The sequence below is a fragment of the Triticum urartu genome, unplaced genomic scaffold (assembly GCF_003073215.2).
Source record: "Triticum urartu cultivar G1812 unplaced genomic scaffold, Tu2.1 TuUngrouped_contig_6052, whole genome shotgun sequence".
NCBI lineage: Eukaryota > Viridiplantae > Streptophyta > Magnoliopsida > Poales > Poaceae > Triticum > Triticum urartu.
Window position 1 is genome coordinate 2,199 of NW_024116780.1, and position 11,946 is coordinate 14,144.

General features: G+C 46.5%; 1 pseudogene; it reads left to right on the forward strand.

Annotated features, from left to right (window-relative positions):
* Nucleotides 1–11,131: 11,131 nt before the first annotated feature.
* Nucleotides 11,132–11,270, forward strand: LOC125530073 (annotated as a pseudogene).
* Nucleotides 11,271–11,946: the final 676 nt, after the last annotated feature.

Here is an 11,946-nt window from a genome sequence, read left to right on the forward strand (position 1 = left end):
TCTGACCAAAAAGTTCAGCAGCAAAGCAGATGATTGATCTAATGAAGAGTACTAGTCCCACCGGAATCTTATCCTTGGCTTCTGGGAAGTGCTTTTGCAGTTTACCTATGAATTCGACTTTGCAAATCTAACTTTCCATGCACCTTTGGGAGGTCTAATTTATGCAACTACTGTGCACCCAGGGTGTCATGAGGGTCTTGGTTTTCGAATGTATTAGCTAGTGTAGCACAAATCCAACTGAAGCTAGTCCTAAGAAAAATTACCTGATGCTGGTTGACCTTATGTATGTATGCTTTGTGTGTAGTTACATTGCAACAGTGCCATAGTATGACTCAACTTGTAAATTACGTAACGAACTCTGCGCCTATTTGGTAGCAAAGCAATTGATGTACCCAATTGCTTTGTGATTTCTGTTGACTACCAGACATGTTCTACTCAAGCTGAACTGTGAGGCCTTCTCTTTGGAACCGTGAGGCCTCAAGAGAAATTTGAGGTACATGCATGGACGTCTCACCTGCCTCCTTACTATGATTACATGTTTGACTGTGAGATTCAGTGGCCACAGCTTGCGTTCACCAAGAACAAGTGCTGTCAGAGTGTACAGTAGCAGCTGATTAGTTGTCTAGTCTTTAATTTTTTTCTGTTATTATGATTTGAATTGCGCTAAGCCAAGACTCCAGGCTCATGCATGGTTGATGGTGTCAAGATGTGAGTGGTGACTTCTCTCTGTACTGAAATACACCTACTAGTTTGTTTCCTTTCTAGAGAATTGAGAAATAATGCAAATTTCATTGTTATTTTTGTTGTAGTTTTATCAAGGGCCAGAAGTTTTGGAAGTTCCTTTTGGTGGGTGATCTCTCACCCAGGGCCATGTAGCTTTGTTTCTTCTACCCTATCTTGTATACTGACTGGTAAAATGCCATGCAAGTTTCTTTGAATGTTTTCATTTTGTCTGCCTAATAATCTTTTTCTTGATAGAACAATGCCTGTGTGTTGCAACGGGGTATAAATATTCTAGTACGTTAGCTTGTGATTTACCTTTCAATAATAATGCGATTGTGTAAATAAGTGTTCATCAAATTCTAACCGTGAATTACCTTTATATTTTGATTAGAAGTTTGGTAGGAAAATTAAAATGGAATTGGTTCAGAAGGTAAGTAAATTAAGGTGATTGATTATCATATACATGGAAGGTTGGACGAAGGAGTGGTGGGAAGAAAGGTGAAATGGAAACCTTAAGTTTTTTTAAAGTAGTAGAGATTATTATGATTTGAATTGCGCTAAGCCAAGACTCCAGGCTCATGCATGGTTGATGGTGTCAAGATGTGAGTGGTGACTGCTCTCTGTATTGAAATACACCTACTAGTTTGTTTCCTTTCTAGAGAATTGAGAAATAATGCAAATTTCACTGTTATTTTTGTTGTAGTTTTATCAAGGTCCAGAAGTTTTGGAAGTTCCTTTTGGTGGGTAATCTCTCACCCAGGGCCATGTAGCTTTGTTTCTTCTACCCTGTCTTGTATACTGACTGGTAAAAAGCCATACAAGTTTCTTTGACTGTTTTCATTTTGTCCGCCTAATAATATTTTTCTTGATAGAACAATGACCATGCGTTGCAACGCGGTATAAATATTCTAGTACGTTAGCTTTTGATTTACCTGTCAATAATAATGTGGTTGTGTAAATAAATATTCATCAAATTCTGACCGTGAATTACCTTTATATTTTGATTAGAAGTTTGGTAAGTAAATTAAAGTGGAATTGGTTCAGAAGGTAAGTAAATTAAGGTGATTGATTGTCATATACATGGAAGGTTGGACGAAGGAGTGGTGGGAAGAAAGGTGAAATGGAAACCTTACGTTTTTTTTAAGTAGTAGAGAAATTTGCTCTACATCCGCACCAGAAAAGGGGATGCGACAAACCCAGCTGTGATAAAACCAATCCAAGAGATTCCGAAAGGGCATCACAACTTAAACAGTTGGAGACCTTTCAGATTCTACAATTCACCAGTTAACTTTAGAGACGGTGACAAGTCAAACATGTACATTTGTTTTTGGAAGTAAGGACTATTTTTATGGGACCCAGCATTCAGCGCTTGCCATGATTAGTAAGAACCGATTGCTAATCTCGTTCGTTTGTTCTCGTGAAGAAGTCTTGTTTCCGGTAACCACGAGGTGCTCTTCTGCTCTTGCTCAATGTCGCATGCTGCGCGGAGCCCGTGGTCGCGGACAACGGTTGTTGCAGTGCAGCGCGTGGAGGGGTGCGGAGCCTCCCGCCGCGATGTGGTTACTGCTCCAAGATCTTGCTTCTCGGTATTTGAATCTGAACTGGTTTCAGTAGCTTTCTTAATGTAGTCGAAACCTAGGAAATGCAAATATGGCCCAGCTAGCCTGTGCAACGCACTGCTAATTTGAGCCTAGAACATATACAGCTTCCTTTTTGTTGTAGAACCTTAAAAATTAAACACATGTATAATATTGTTGGCTTTCCTTGTGTGGTCTCAGTAATAGCAAACGTTAATGAAAATCATGATTACTTCCTTTATCCAACAGGTTTATTCTGATGACACTATTTCTCATGGCGGCTTTTCTTTACGGGGAATTGGTGGAAAGGTTTATTCTGATGACACTGTTTCCCATGAGACATAGACTCCAAGACAAATCAAGCTCTGATCATGCTATAATTCATAACTTAGTGCTGTTGGAGCTGTCTTCGCTACTGAGTAGGTAGATATGTGACAATAGTAAGTGACCGGTCCATATCTTAATTAATCAAGCCACTATGACATTACTTTTTGTTAAGTATGGTTGAAGGCTTCCATGCGCACCCCTTTCTTTCTTTTTGTTTTCTAATGAAGGAAAAAGGTGCATAATATTCCAATCTTGCACACTGCTACAATCCACTTTCTAGTGCCATCCACCTCGTACAGCAGCAGTTGCATGATCTGGAATTAAAGCATTAGTTGTTTGGATAGAACCTTAAAAGTACACACATATACTATTGTTGAGTGATCTTGTATGGTCTTAATAATAACAAATGTTCATGACAATCATGATTTCTTCCACGCTAGAGTGAATAATTATATTTCCAACGGGGACTGGTTTGCCAAAATAAATAAATAGAGGAGGGCAAGGTTGTTCTCCGAGAAATGATTTCTGATGGTAGATTCGTAATTTCTTTTGGTTTCTCGCAATATTTCCAACGGGGACTGGTTTGCCAAAATAAATAAATATAGGAGGGCAAGGTTGTTCTTTGAGAAATGATTTATGATGGTAGATTCGTAATTTCTTTTGGTTCTCGCAGGCGCATATTGAATTTATGCTCCAGCCAACTTATCCAAATGTCTGAATTGATGGAGAGAGGCGGGCAAAATATTTCAACACGTCCCTTCATGTCTAGGCTATTTTAGTCCATAGATGTGGGACGCATAATCTCTTTTTAATACTGCGATGGCAGGTCAGTCCTCGTGGCTTTGATACCATATTGAATTCATGCTCCAGCCAACTAACCCAAAAGTCCAAACTGATGGAGAGAAGTGGACAATATATTTCAACAACTGAGTATTGTGTGGTGAAACACTGAAACTAGAGATACAAGACAATTGAAGAGGTGTTTCTTTAGAGGAAAAATTGTGGAGAGTTTTACGAGGATGAGAATTTCTTGATTCCGATGCAGACCAAGGTAGATATGTAGGTAGATATGTAGCAAGGCAAATTTTAACATTGACATCACATTGTACATTGAACCAGCACATCACTTTTTTTGGTAATAAAGAAAAAATGGGTGCATATTATTCCAATTGGGAATTCTGGTACTTAAGTACCAGCCAGGCACTGTCCTAAATGCCACCATCTCTCTCTGCTGCCAGTGGTCGTCCCCCCCTGGCTCCGCTGCTGCGACTTCGTGCTTGGACTTTGGTACTAGCTAGTGTTTCTGTTACAGGTATCACCACTTCCTCTCGTCACATTTCACTGCACTCTATATTCATTTTGATTATTGATTGTATCTATGCTACTTACTTGGGCCTGTCTTATACCAGCTTATAGTTTCTTATGAGTCATTAAAACATTGCGGTAAATCCATTAATTTACACCGATCTTCATGGGACCTAGTGTTGAGCTCCTGTTACCAGAAATCAATCCCGAATTTCCCATTGCAGCTGCGCTCCTGCTCCAGGCAGCAGAGTGGGATTCACCCTCGTGGCCTCCCCGCCGTTGGTCTGACCTGGCCAGGTGTATACAATGTAAAAATAATATAAAAAATAGAATCCCAGTAGTAAAATATACAGAATTGCACACCTGTCTTCCTACCAAAGGGATATGTTGGTGCTTGCTTTGATAGCCTGGCATAACTTATGGCTGTAGTGCACTCCTGTTGATTTGCCATCTCTTCAGAATTGCCATGTATCTGTTTTTCGTTTTTCAGTCCTGTCAGCAAAGTTTTTGCAAGCAGTGCGACTAGAATCAAGAATGCCATAGCCGCCGACACGAAGATGCTGATAAATTTTGTCTGCCGTTGTCTGCTCCCGGTAGCAAAGGCGCCCATAGGTACTTGTTTGCCAGAGTGATACAATCGTACAAACAATTTTGCTAATTCTCAGACAACTCAATATTTTTGCAATCTCAATGGCTAGGCGCACGGGTTGACACAAGTTAACGTAATCACGACAGTGGTTGCTTCTCTGCCATGCAAAGTGTTACTATCTTCTAACCATGGCGCCGAAAAACCCTACGCGATACAAATACAATTATTTTGATGCTAGTGAATGTAACCCTGAATAATACAATCCTTTGTATCAAGAAGGAAAACAAACATAATTCCAAACCAGTCTTTTTTTATTAAGGTACTCCCTCTATCAAAAATATAAGACCTTTTAGATCACTACTACATGTTTAGAGAATGTGGACTTGTAGTAAAAAGATGTGAAATCGTGTCTTCTGTAAGAAAGATTTACAATTGTGTTTTTCATACGGAAGATGTGCAGCTCATAGTGGCTTAAGTTACAGTTCTGTATGAAGATAAGGATAAGTATTCTGATACCACTATAACAACCTAGATCGGAGCAAAGAATCCTAGGGAGTAAGCACATATCTCTATGAAATCTGCACATGCTTGCACAGTTGCACTAGCCAGCCAGTGGATGCTACACAGCTAGTTAAACAGTATAAAATTAGCCAAACCGTTTTCATGGGACAGCTCCCTTGTTTACGGTAGCTGCTATCTTGATCACTTTGTACATATTCCTTTCTAAACGAGCTTAACCCACGCCGGCCTGTATGTTATCTTGGACCATAGCTCGTCTTGATCTCTCAAGCTTGCAGCATTCATCATCTAGCTAGTTGTAGATGCATTGGGTACGTGCCTAGTTAGATTGCATATGCGATATGTAATCATATATATGATTTTGATTGCAGTGCAGGAGATTGATCGTGCCACCGATTAATGGAAGAACAGGGATGGATGAATCGGGTGGCCCAGTTGCTGAATTTATGGGAGATCCGGGTCGCGGTCCTTTCGAGCTTCGTCGCACATCTTCTACTCATGCTCCTCTCCAGCATCCGTCGGCGTAAAGCCTCTGGAGTGCTGATGCTCATCCTTTGGCTGGCATACCAGTTCTCCAGCTGGGTCGCTCCATACACTCTCAGCAACCTGTCCCTCGGCAACACTTCGTCACGGAGGCAGCAGCTGGTGGCCTTCTGGACGACGTTCCTCCTGCACCATCTCGGCGGCAGTGATAACATCAGCGCCTTCTCCCTAGAGGACAATAAGCTCTCTGCGCGCGAAGCACTTAATGTCATCTCGCGGGTTGCTGGAGCCAGCTATGTCCTATACAAGCATGTGTACATTGGTGGCGGAGGCGGGACTTTGATCCAGGTGTCCATCATCATTTTCGCCATCGGTGCTGCCAAGTACCTGGAGAGGGCATGTGCACTGTGGCAAGGCAACTTGGGCAACATCTCGAGCTCGAGCAAAAAGAAGCAAGCAAGTAGACTGTTCACTGGTGGTTCGTCGATCAGAACAGGAACGGATTGTCAGCTGGACGATGAGGATGCCCTTATGGTCGCACATGACATGCTCCCGCTCTGCAAGCGTGCCATGGCTGATTCTTCGGTCGACACCGAGTCACCTGAGAATAATAACCTTGATACAAGCAGGAAAATATTCACTATGAGGTGGGACAAGACGTGCAAGGTGGTGGAGATGGAGCTCTCACTCATGTATGACATCCTCTACACCAAGGCGGCCGTCATCCACACTCCGCTTGGATACAGCATCCGTGTCGCCTCACCTCTCGCCATTGGCGCCGCGACTGTGCTCTTTGGGTTCTACTACAACAAAGAAGGCCAGACCATACTGGATGTGATTATCACCTACGCCTTGCTGGTAGTTACTCTCCTCCTGGATACTAGATGGCTGTTGCGGGCACTGGGGTCAACCTGGACGCACGCATTCTTGGATGCTAGGCCACAGTCCTGGCTTCACCATGAGCTTTTGTGCTCTGGGAGATGGCGCCGGCTCCGTCGTTTCGTTGTTTCTCTCGATCTTGGCCGGCTATGCCTCACGGGTCCTCCAAGGAGTCCAAGTAGCCACAGAAGGTGGTCCGGCACTGTTGGGCAGTACAGCGTGCTGCAAGAGTGCATGCGGAAGATCAGTGTTTGCGGCGCAGCAGCGAAGGCGATCGGATTGGAAGACGTTTGGAATGAATACCAGCACTCCAAAGGACACAAGTTTTCACAAGATGTCAAGCGGGTGGTGTTCACAAGGGTAAGCAAAGTTCTGAGGTCAACATACGAGGAAGACAATGATGGCAGCTACTCTATGAAGGACATCACGACGTCCTGGGGTCAGGAGACAGCCAAGAGGTACAAGGAGAAAAATACCCCGAAGGGTGAGGAGGAGAAATTCGTTCTGGCCTTTGGCCGTGAATTCCAGGAGGACATCCTTGTGTGGCACATCGCCACCAAAATTTTCCTCGTCCATGCAGAGAAGAAAGGGACCCTTGTCGACGCGACCGTTGCGCTGTCCGAGCATCTCATGTTCCTCATGGCCGTGCGCCCGTACATGCTACCCGGCCTTGCACTCCGCAGCCTGTATGAAGCAACCCTCAAATCTTTGCAGGGGTTATGTTCCAGTAGTCGGACAACTGGAGAAGAGAAGCTTGCAAGGATCCTGGTCAACAAGGACGAAGATGGCAACTGGATTTTCCATGAAGAAACAACTCTTCTGGTCTTGGAGGGGGCTAATATTGCGGTGGAGCTGCTCAAGGCTGACGGTTTGAACATGCCAAAACTGTTGGAGCTCGTCTTCAACATTTGGGTGGATAAGCTGTTGTATGCAGGCACCCGATGCAGCAGGGAATCCCATGCCAGGCAGCTCGGCCGTGGCGGTGACCTCACGACCATTGTATGGATTATGGCAGAGCATGCTGGCCCATTTCGAACTGGCGAAGATGGTCCAGATGTTGACGGTGATGAGATGCCAGCTGATGAAAAGCAACGAGCAGAAAAGAAGAAGCCAGATGAAAAGAAGCGAGATGAGAAGAAGTCAGAAGAAAAGAAGAAGGCAGACGAAAAGAAGGATGGAGATAAATATGAACCGAAAGCAGAATGGTCACCTTACCCACCTCAGTTTCCTTTCTACCCAACATACGGAGGACTACCGATGTTTCCACAGATCCCAGAGGACCAGCAGGCATACGGTGGAGCATGGACGGATCAGCCGACACCCGACAGACCACCGGTAGCCGCGCTGACTCCGCCCAAACCACCCAAAGGCCGCCGTAGAAGGTATGCTACGCTGTATCCAGTGTAGTGACGCCCATCGTTCTCACAGGAAAACAGTGTAATTAGTAGTACTAGAAGAACGCCCGTGCGTTGCAACGGGGCCACATTAACTTTAAGAGTTCAATATTACGACATTGGCGACCTTTTTAACCATCAAATCCTCACACACACAGACACACACTCTCCCTCCCTCTTCCTCACTCTCTATCCCCCTCTCCCTCTCTCTCTAGCACACACACATATCCATCTTATTGGGTACGGGACCATAATCCATCTATTTCACACATACACGCTAGTGCATAACAATATGGATTATGTGTATTATATTTGCCACCAGAACTGAGGGAATTAATTTCATGTAAATCGACCAGCCACAGCTCCAAGAATACGCGGACGAGGTGGCTCGGGTCGGCGTCGGCGCCGTCCAGCGCGGGCCACGGGCCCGCTTCCAAGTGCACGTGCAATGCACGTCTTCACAAATATTATAACCAGATGTGAGAAATCACATGCATAGAAAAGACATTCTGATAGCAATCCAAATACCATACTCAATTGAATACCTAACCTGGACGATACTCTTATTTCTATGCGCCAGAAAAAATGGAATAGCAAAGCTAAGTATGCCTACATACGCTCAGATTATATATAAGAATCTTGGGTAAACAATTGCAACAAAGCACTAAGCAGCGATAAATTTAAATAAAAAATCCATTAACTATGCAAGCAGCAGGCTTGTTACAACATAGAGAGATAGGAAAATGTCACCTCCAGTAATGTAGCGCAAAGGAGTGGAACGAAGCATGAATGAGCGGTTGTCTGTTCTTCTCCATGTACATGGATCAGCAGTAGAGGCCAAGTATATAAGTACTTGACTGAACTCCACTCTTCGTGTACGGAGAGCCATGTCACCTTCTCACCGCTGCAGCATGGGAGGACGGCTGGTTCACGTGACCCTCCAGCTGGGGGATCCATGGTGGCTGACCGTCGAGCTCGAGGCAGAGAAGTTGAGGGCAGCAGTGGCGAGATCCATGCCGGCCAACCGGGCGAAGAGGAGGTCGTCGGGGAGGGACACATCGGCAAGATCCGGTCACCACGCGACCTGAAGAGCAACAGTGATCTCCACAAGCTGTAGGCCGACGGCGTGCTCCATCCCCTGCGATGGGGTGACCATGGCGGTGGCCACAGCTCCTCATGCTCGCCTCGATCTCGGTGACACACCCTCTGACGGCAGGGAGCAGCGTTGATTTCGGGTAGGGGGCATCGCGAGGACGGCCGCAGCCGCGGGGAAGCACCCCGATCATGCTGCCAGGCCAATCCTTCTCCTCCGATGCCCTATCCCCGAAGATTGCGCCGCCGCCCCGGTCGTGTTGTTTCCATATGCCATTTTTTCCTGTACCTAAACAAACGTGGGCGAGTGGATGGCAGAGTTTTGGTCCGCCCTCTAAAATTGCTAAATGCACTTTTGGTGAGGATTATTGTTAATAAATGAATTCAATCATGTCGCTCTAAATAAATGGATTCAATCATGTGACTCTAATTACTTCGGATTGTTATGTGCACACTAAGCGGGGTGCAGTTAGGAAAGAAAATGTTTTCTAATTAAAGTGATTGAGTGATTTAAGGTAAGGTTAATTAATTTAGATTTGATTTTTAGTGATTGTTAGTAAAGTATGATGGTCTTTAAAATCTTTTATTTGTCTTCTTAAAATCTATTATTTGTTTCCTAAAGAAATTTGCAATAATGGAAGGTATCGGTTGATTTGGATAAGTTAGTAAATTTAGATCCGTGATTGCGCGCACGTTTGGAAAGTGCTGATTTGCAAGGAAAGAGCTGAGGGGTAAATAAACCAGTGAATAAGAAACCAACATCGAAAAAAATCTACGACGGTTAACCTAGAAAAAAACCGGACGAAAGTGGTGGGACGAAAAAAAACCTGGAAGCGAGACCACCAACTACTTCATTAGGAGTAGAGATTGGGTAATGCGTCACAGTTATACGCACGCTTCAACTTTCCGTGTCTCAACTCAGAGAGAGAGTGTGTTAGACTAGGTATATTGTAGATATACGTGTTATAACACAATACATGTACATGTACTTCTCTTCTATATATACATGACAACTGTACCCGCTTAGGGTATCGAGTATTGTTCCAACCCTAGTTTGTCTAACATGGTATTAGACGACTCGTTTGATCCGCGCCGTGCTTCCGCCTCCTCTGCCGCCGCCGCGTCGGCCTCCGCCGCCGTGCCGCCTCCGTCAACCCTGACGATGGAATCGCCTTTCATGGCATCCTCCCCGCTCGCCTGGGTTCGTCCGGTTGCATCGGGCTCGCATCCTCAAGCTTCCCGATCCATGCATCCATCGATCTCCCACGCCCGTGATGCATCTCTGCCGCCAACTGCAATGCATCCATCGATCTCCCATGATGCACCTGTGCCGCCGAACTCCTACGGCACCGCTGCGCATCCATCGATCGTTCGTGATGTGTCTCTGCCGCTGCACTCCTACGGCCCCTCTACGCAGCTGCCCTACGGCGGGACTCCCGCTTCGGCCCGTGATGCGTCTCTGCAGCCGGCTCCAGGCCCCAATGGTGCCCCCGTCCAGGTGCCCTACGGGCCGTATCCCGCGCCGTACGTCGCGCCATCGCCGGCGCCGTATGCTTCATCCTCCGCAGTGCCCTACTGCCCTACGAGGCGCCGTATGGCGCACCCTACGCCGCTCCTGCGCCGTACGTCGCGCCTCCCCTGCAGCCCTACGGCGTGTCTCCTACAGCGCCCTACAGTCATCACCAACACTATCGTGCGTCTCCGTCGGTTGATGTGCTGATTCCATACAGTGCTCCTCTGACGTACGACTCGCAGCTCTCCGCATCAGTGGCTGAATCAGGACCGTTTCACTTCGCTTATCTGGTGACTGTGAAACTCTCTGCCGATAACTATCTCTTGTGGCGCGCTCAGGTGTTGCCGCTGATGCGTAGTCACTATCTTGAGGGATATGTTGACGGTACGCTGCTGTGTCCTCCGGCCATGGTTCCGGTGCCCTCGGCCACTGGTGGCTCTGTCATGGTGCCGAACCCTGCTCATCGTTGGTGGATCGCTCAGGATCAAGCTATTCTTGGTGCAATTCAGTCCTCGCTCACTCCCTCCGTGGCCGGCATGGTGGTCTTTGCCGCGACGTCGAGGGATGCATGGGCCACGCTTGACTCCAGCTTCTCCTCACAGTCATTGGCACGGTCATCTGCTATTCGTAATCAGCTGGGTGAGGTCAAGAAGCATAATCTCTCTGTCACGGCCTTCTTCAAAAAAGTCAAGAATCTGGCTGATACATTGTCTTTCATTGGGAAGCCTCTCCTCTCCGTGATGAGGAGTTCACCTCATTCATTCTCAATGGCCTTGACGAGGATTATGATTCTCTGGTGGAAAATATTAATGGACGTGACACAGTAATGCCACCCTGTGATCTCTACGCGCGGCTCCTGAACACAGAACAGCGGCTTGCTGCTCGTCGCTCTGTTGGGGTCTATACTGAGGGCTCGTCTGCGAATGTTGCTCACCGTGGGGGACCTCGTGGTGCCAAACAACCCCCGCCGGCCACACCAACCCAGCAGTCCCGCCAGTCTGCTCCCGCTCCCCTGACGATCGGGCGCAAGCGACTTCACTACCAGGCATGTGGTGGTGGGGTTGAGTGTCAACTCTGCGGCATCGAGGGGCATTTGGCGTCTCGCTGCCATCGTCGCTTCAAACGTGATTTCCTTGGCATTGGGAACAACGGGAAAGGCAATGAGAAACAAGCTGTCCTCGCTACACAGGAGCCTGGGTTTACTCCTTCATATTCTGTGGATCCTGCCTGGTACATGGACACAGGTGCCACGGACCATCTGACGAACCAGCTCGACAAGCTGACCACTCGCCAGCCCTATACTGGTCATGACCAGGTCCGCACTGCCAATGGATCAGGTATGCCCATCTCACATATTGGTTAGGCATCTCTTCTTTCACGTACCACTAAAACCTTGTGTCTCCTTGATGTTCTTCGTGTTCCTTCAGTCACACGTAGTTTGCTCTTGGTTCCTAAATTAACTCTTGACAACAATGTGTTTGTTGAGTTTCACCCGTTCCATTTTTTTGTTAAGGACCGGGACACGAGGGACGTTCTTCTTAGTGG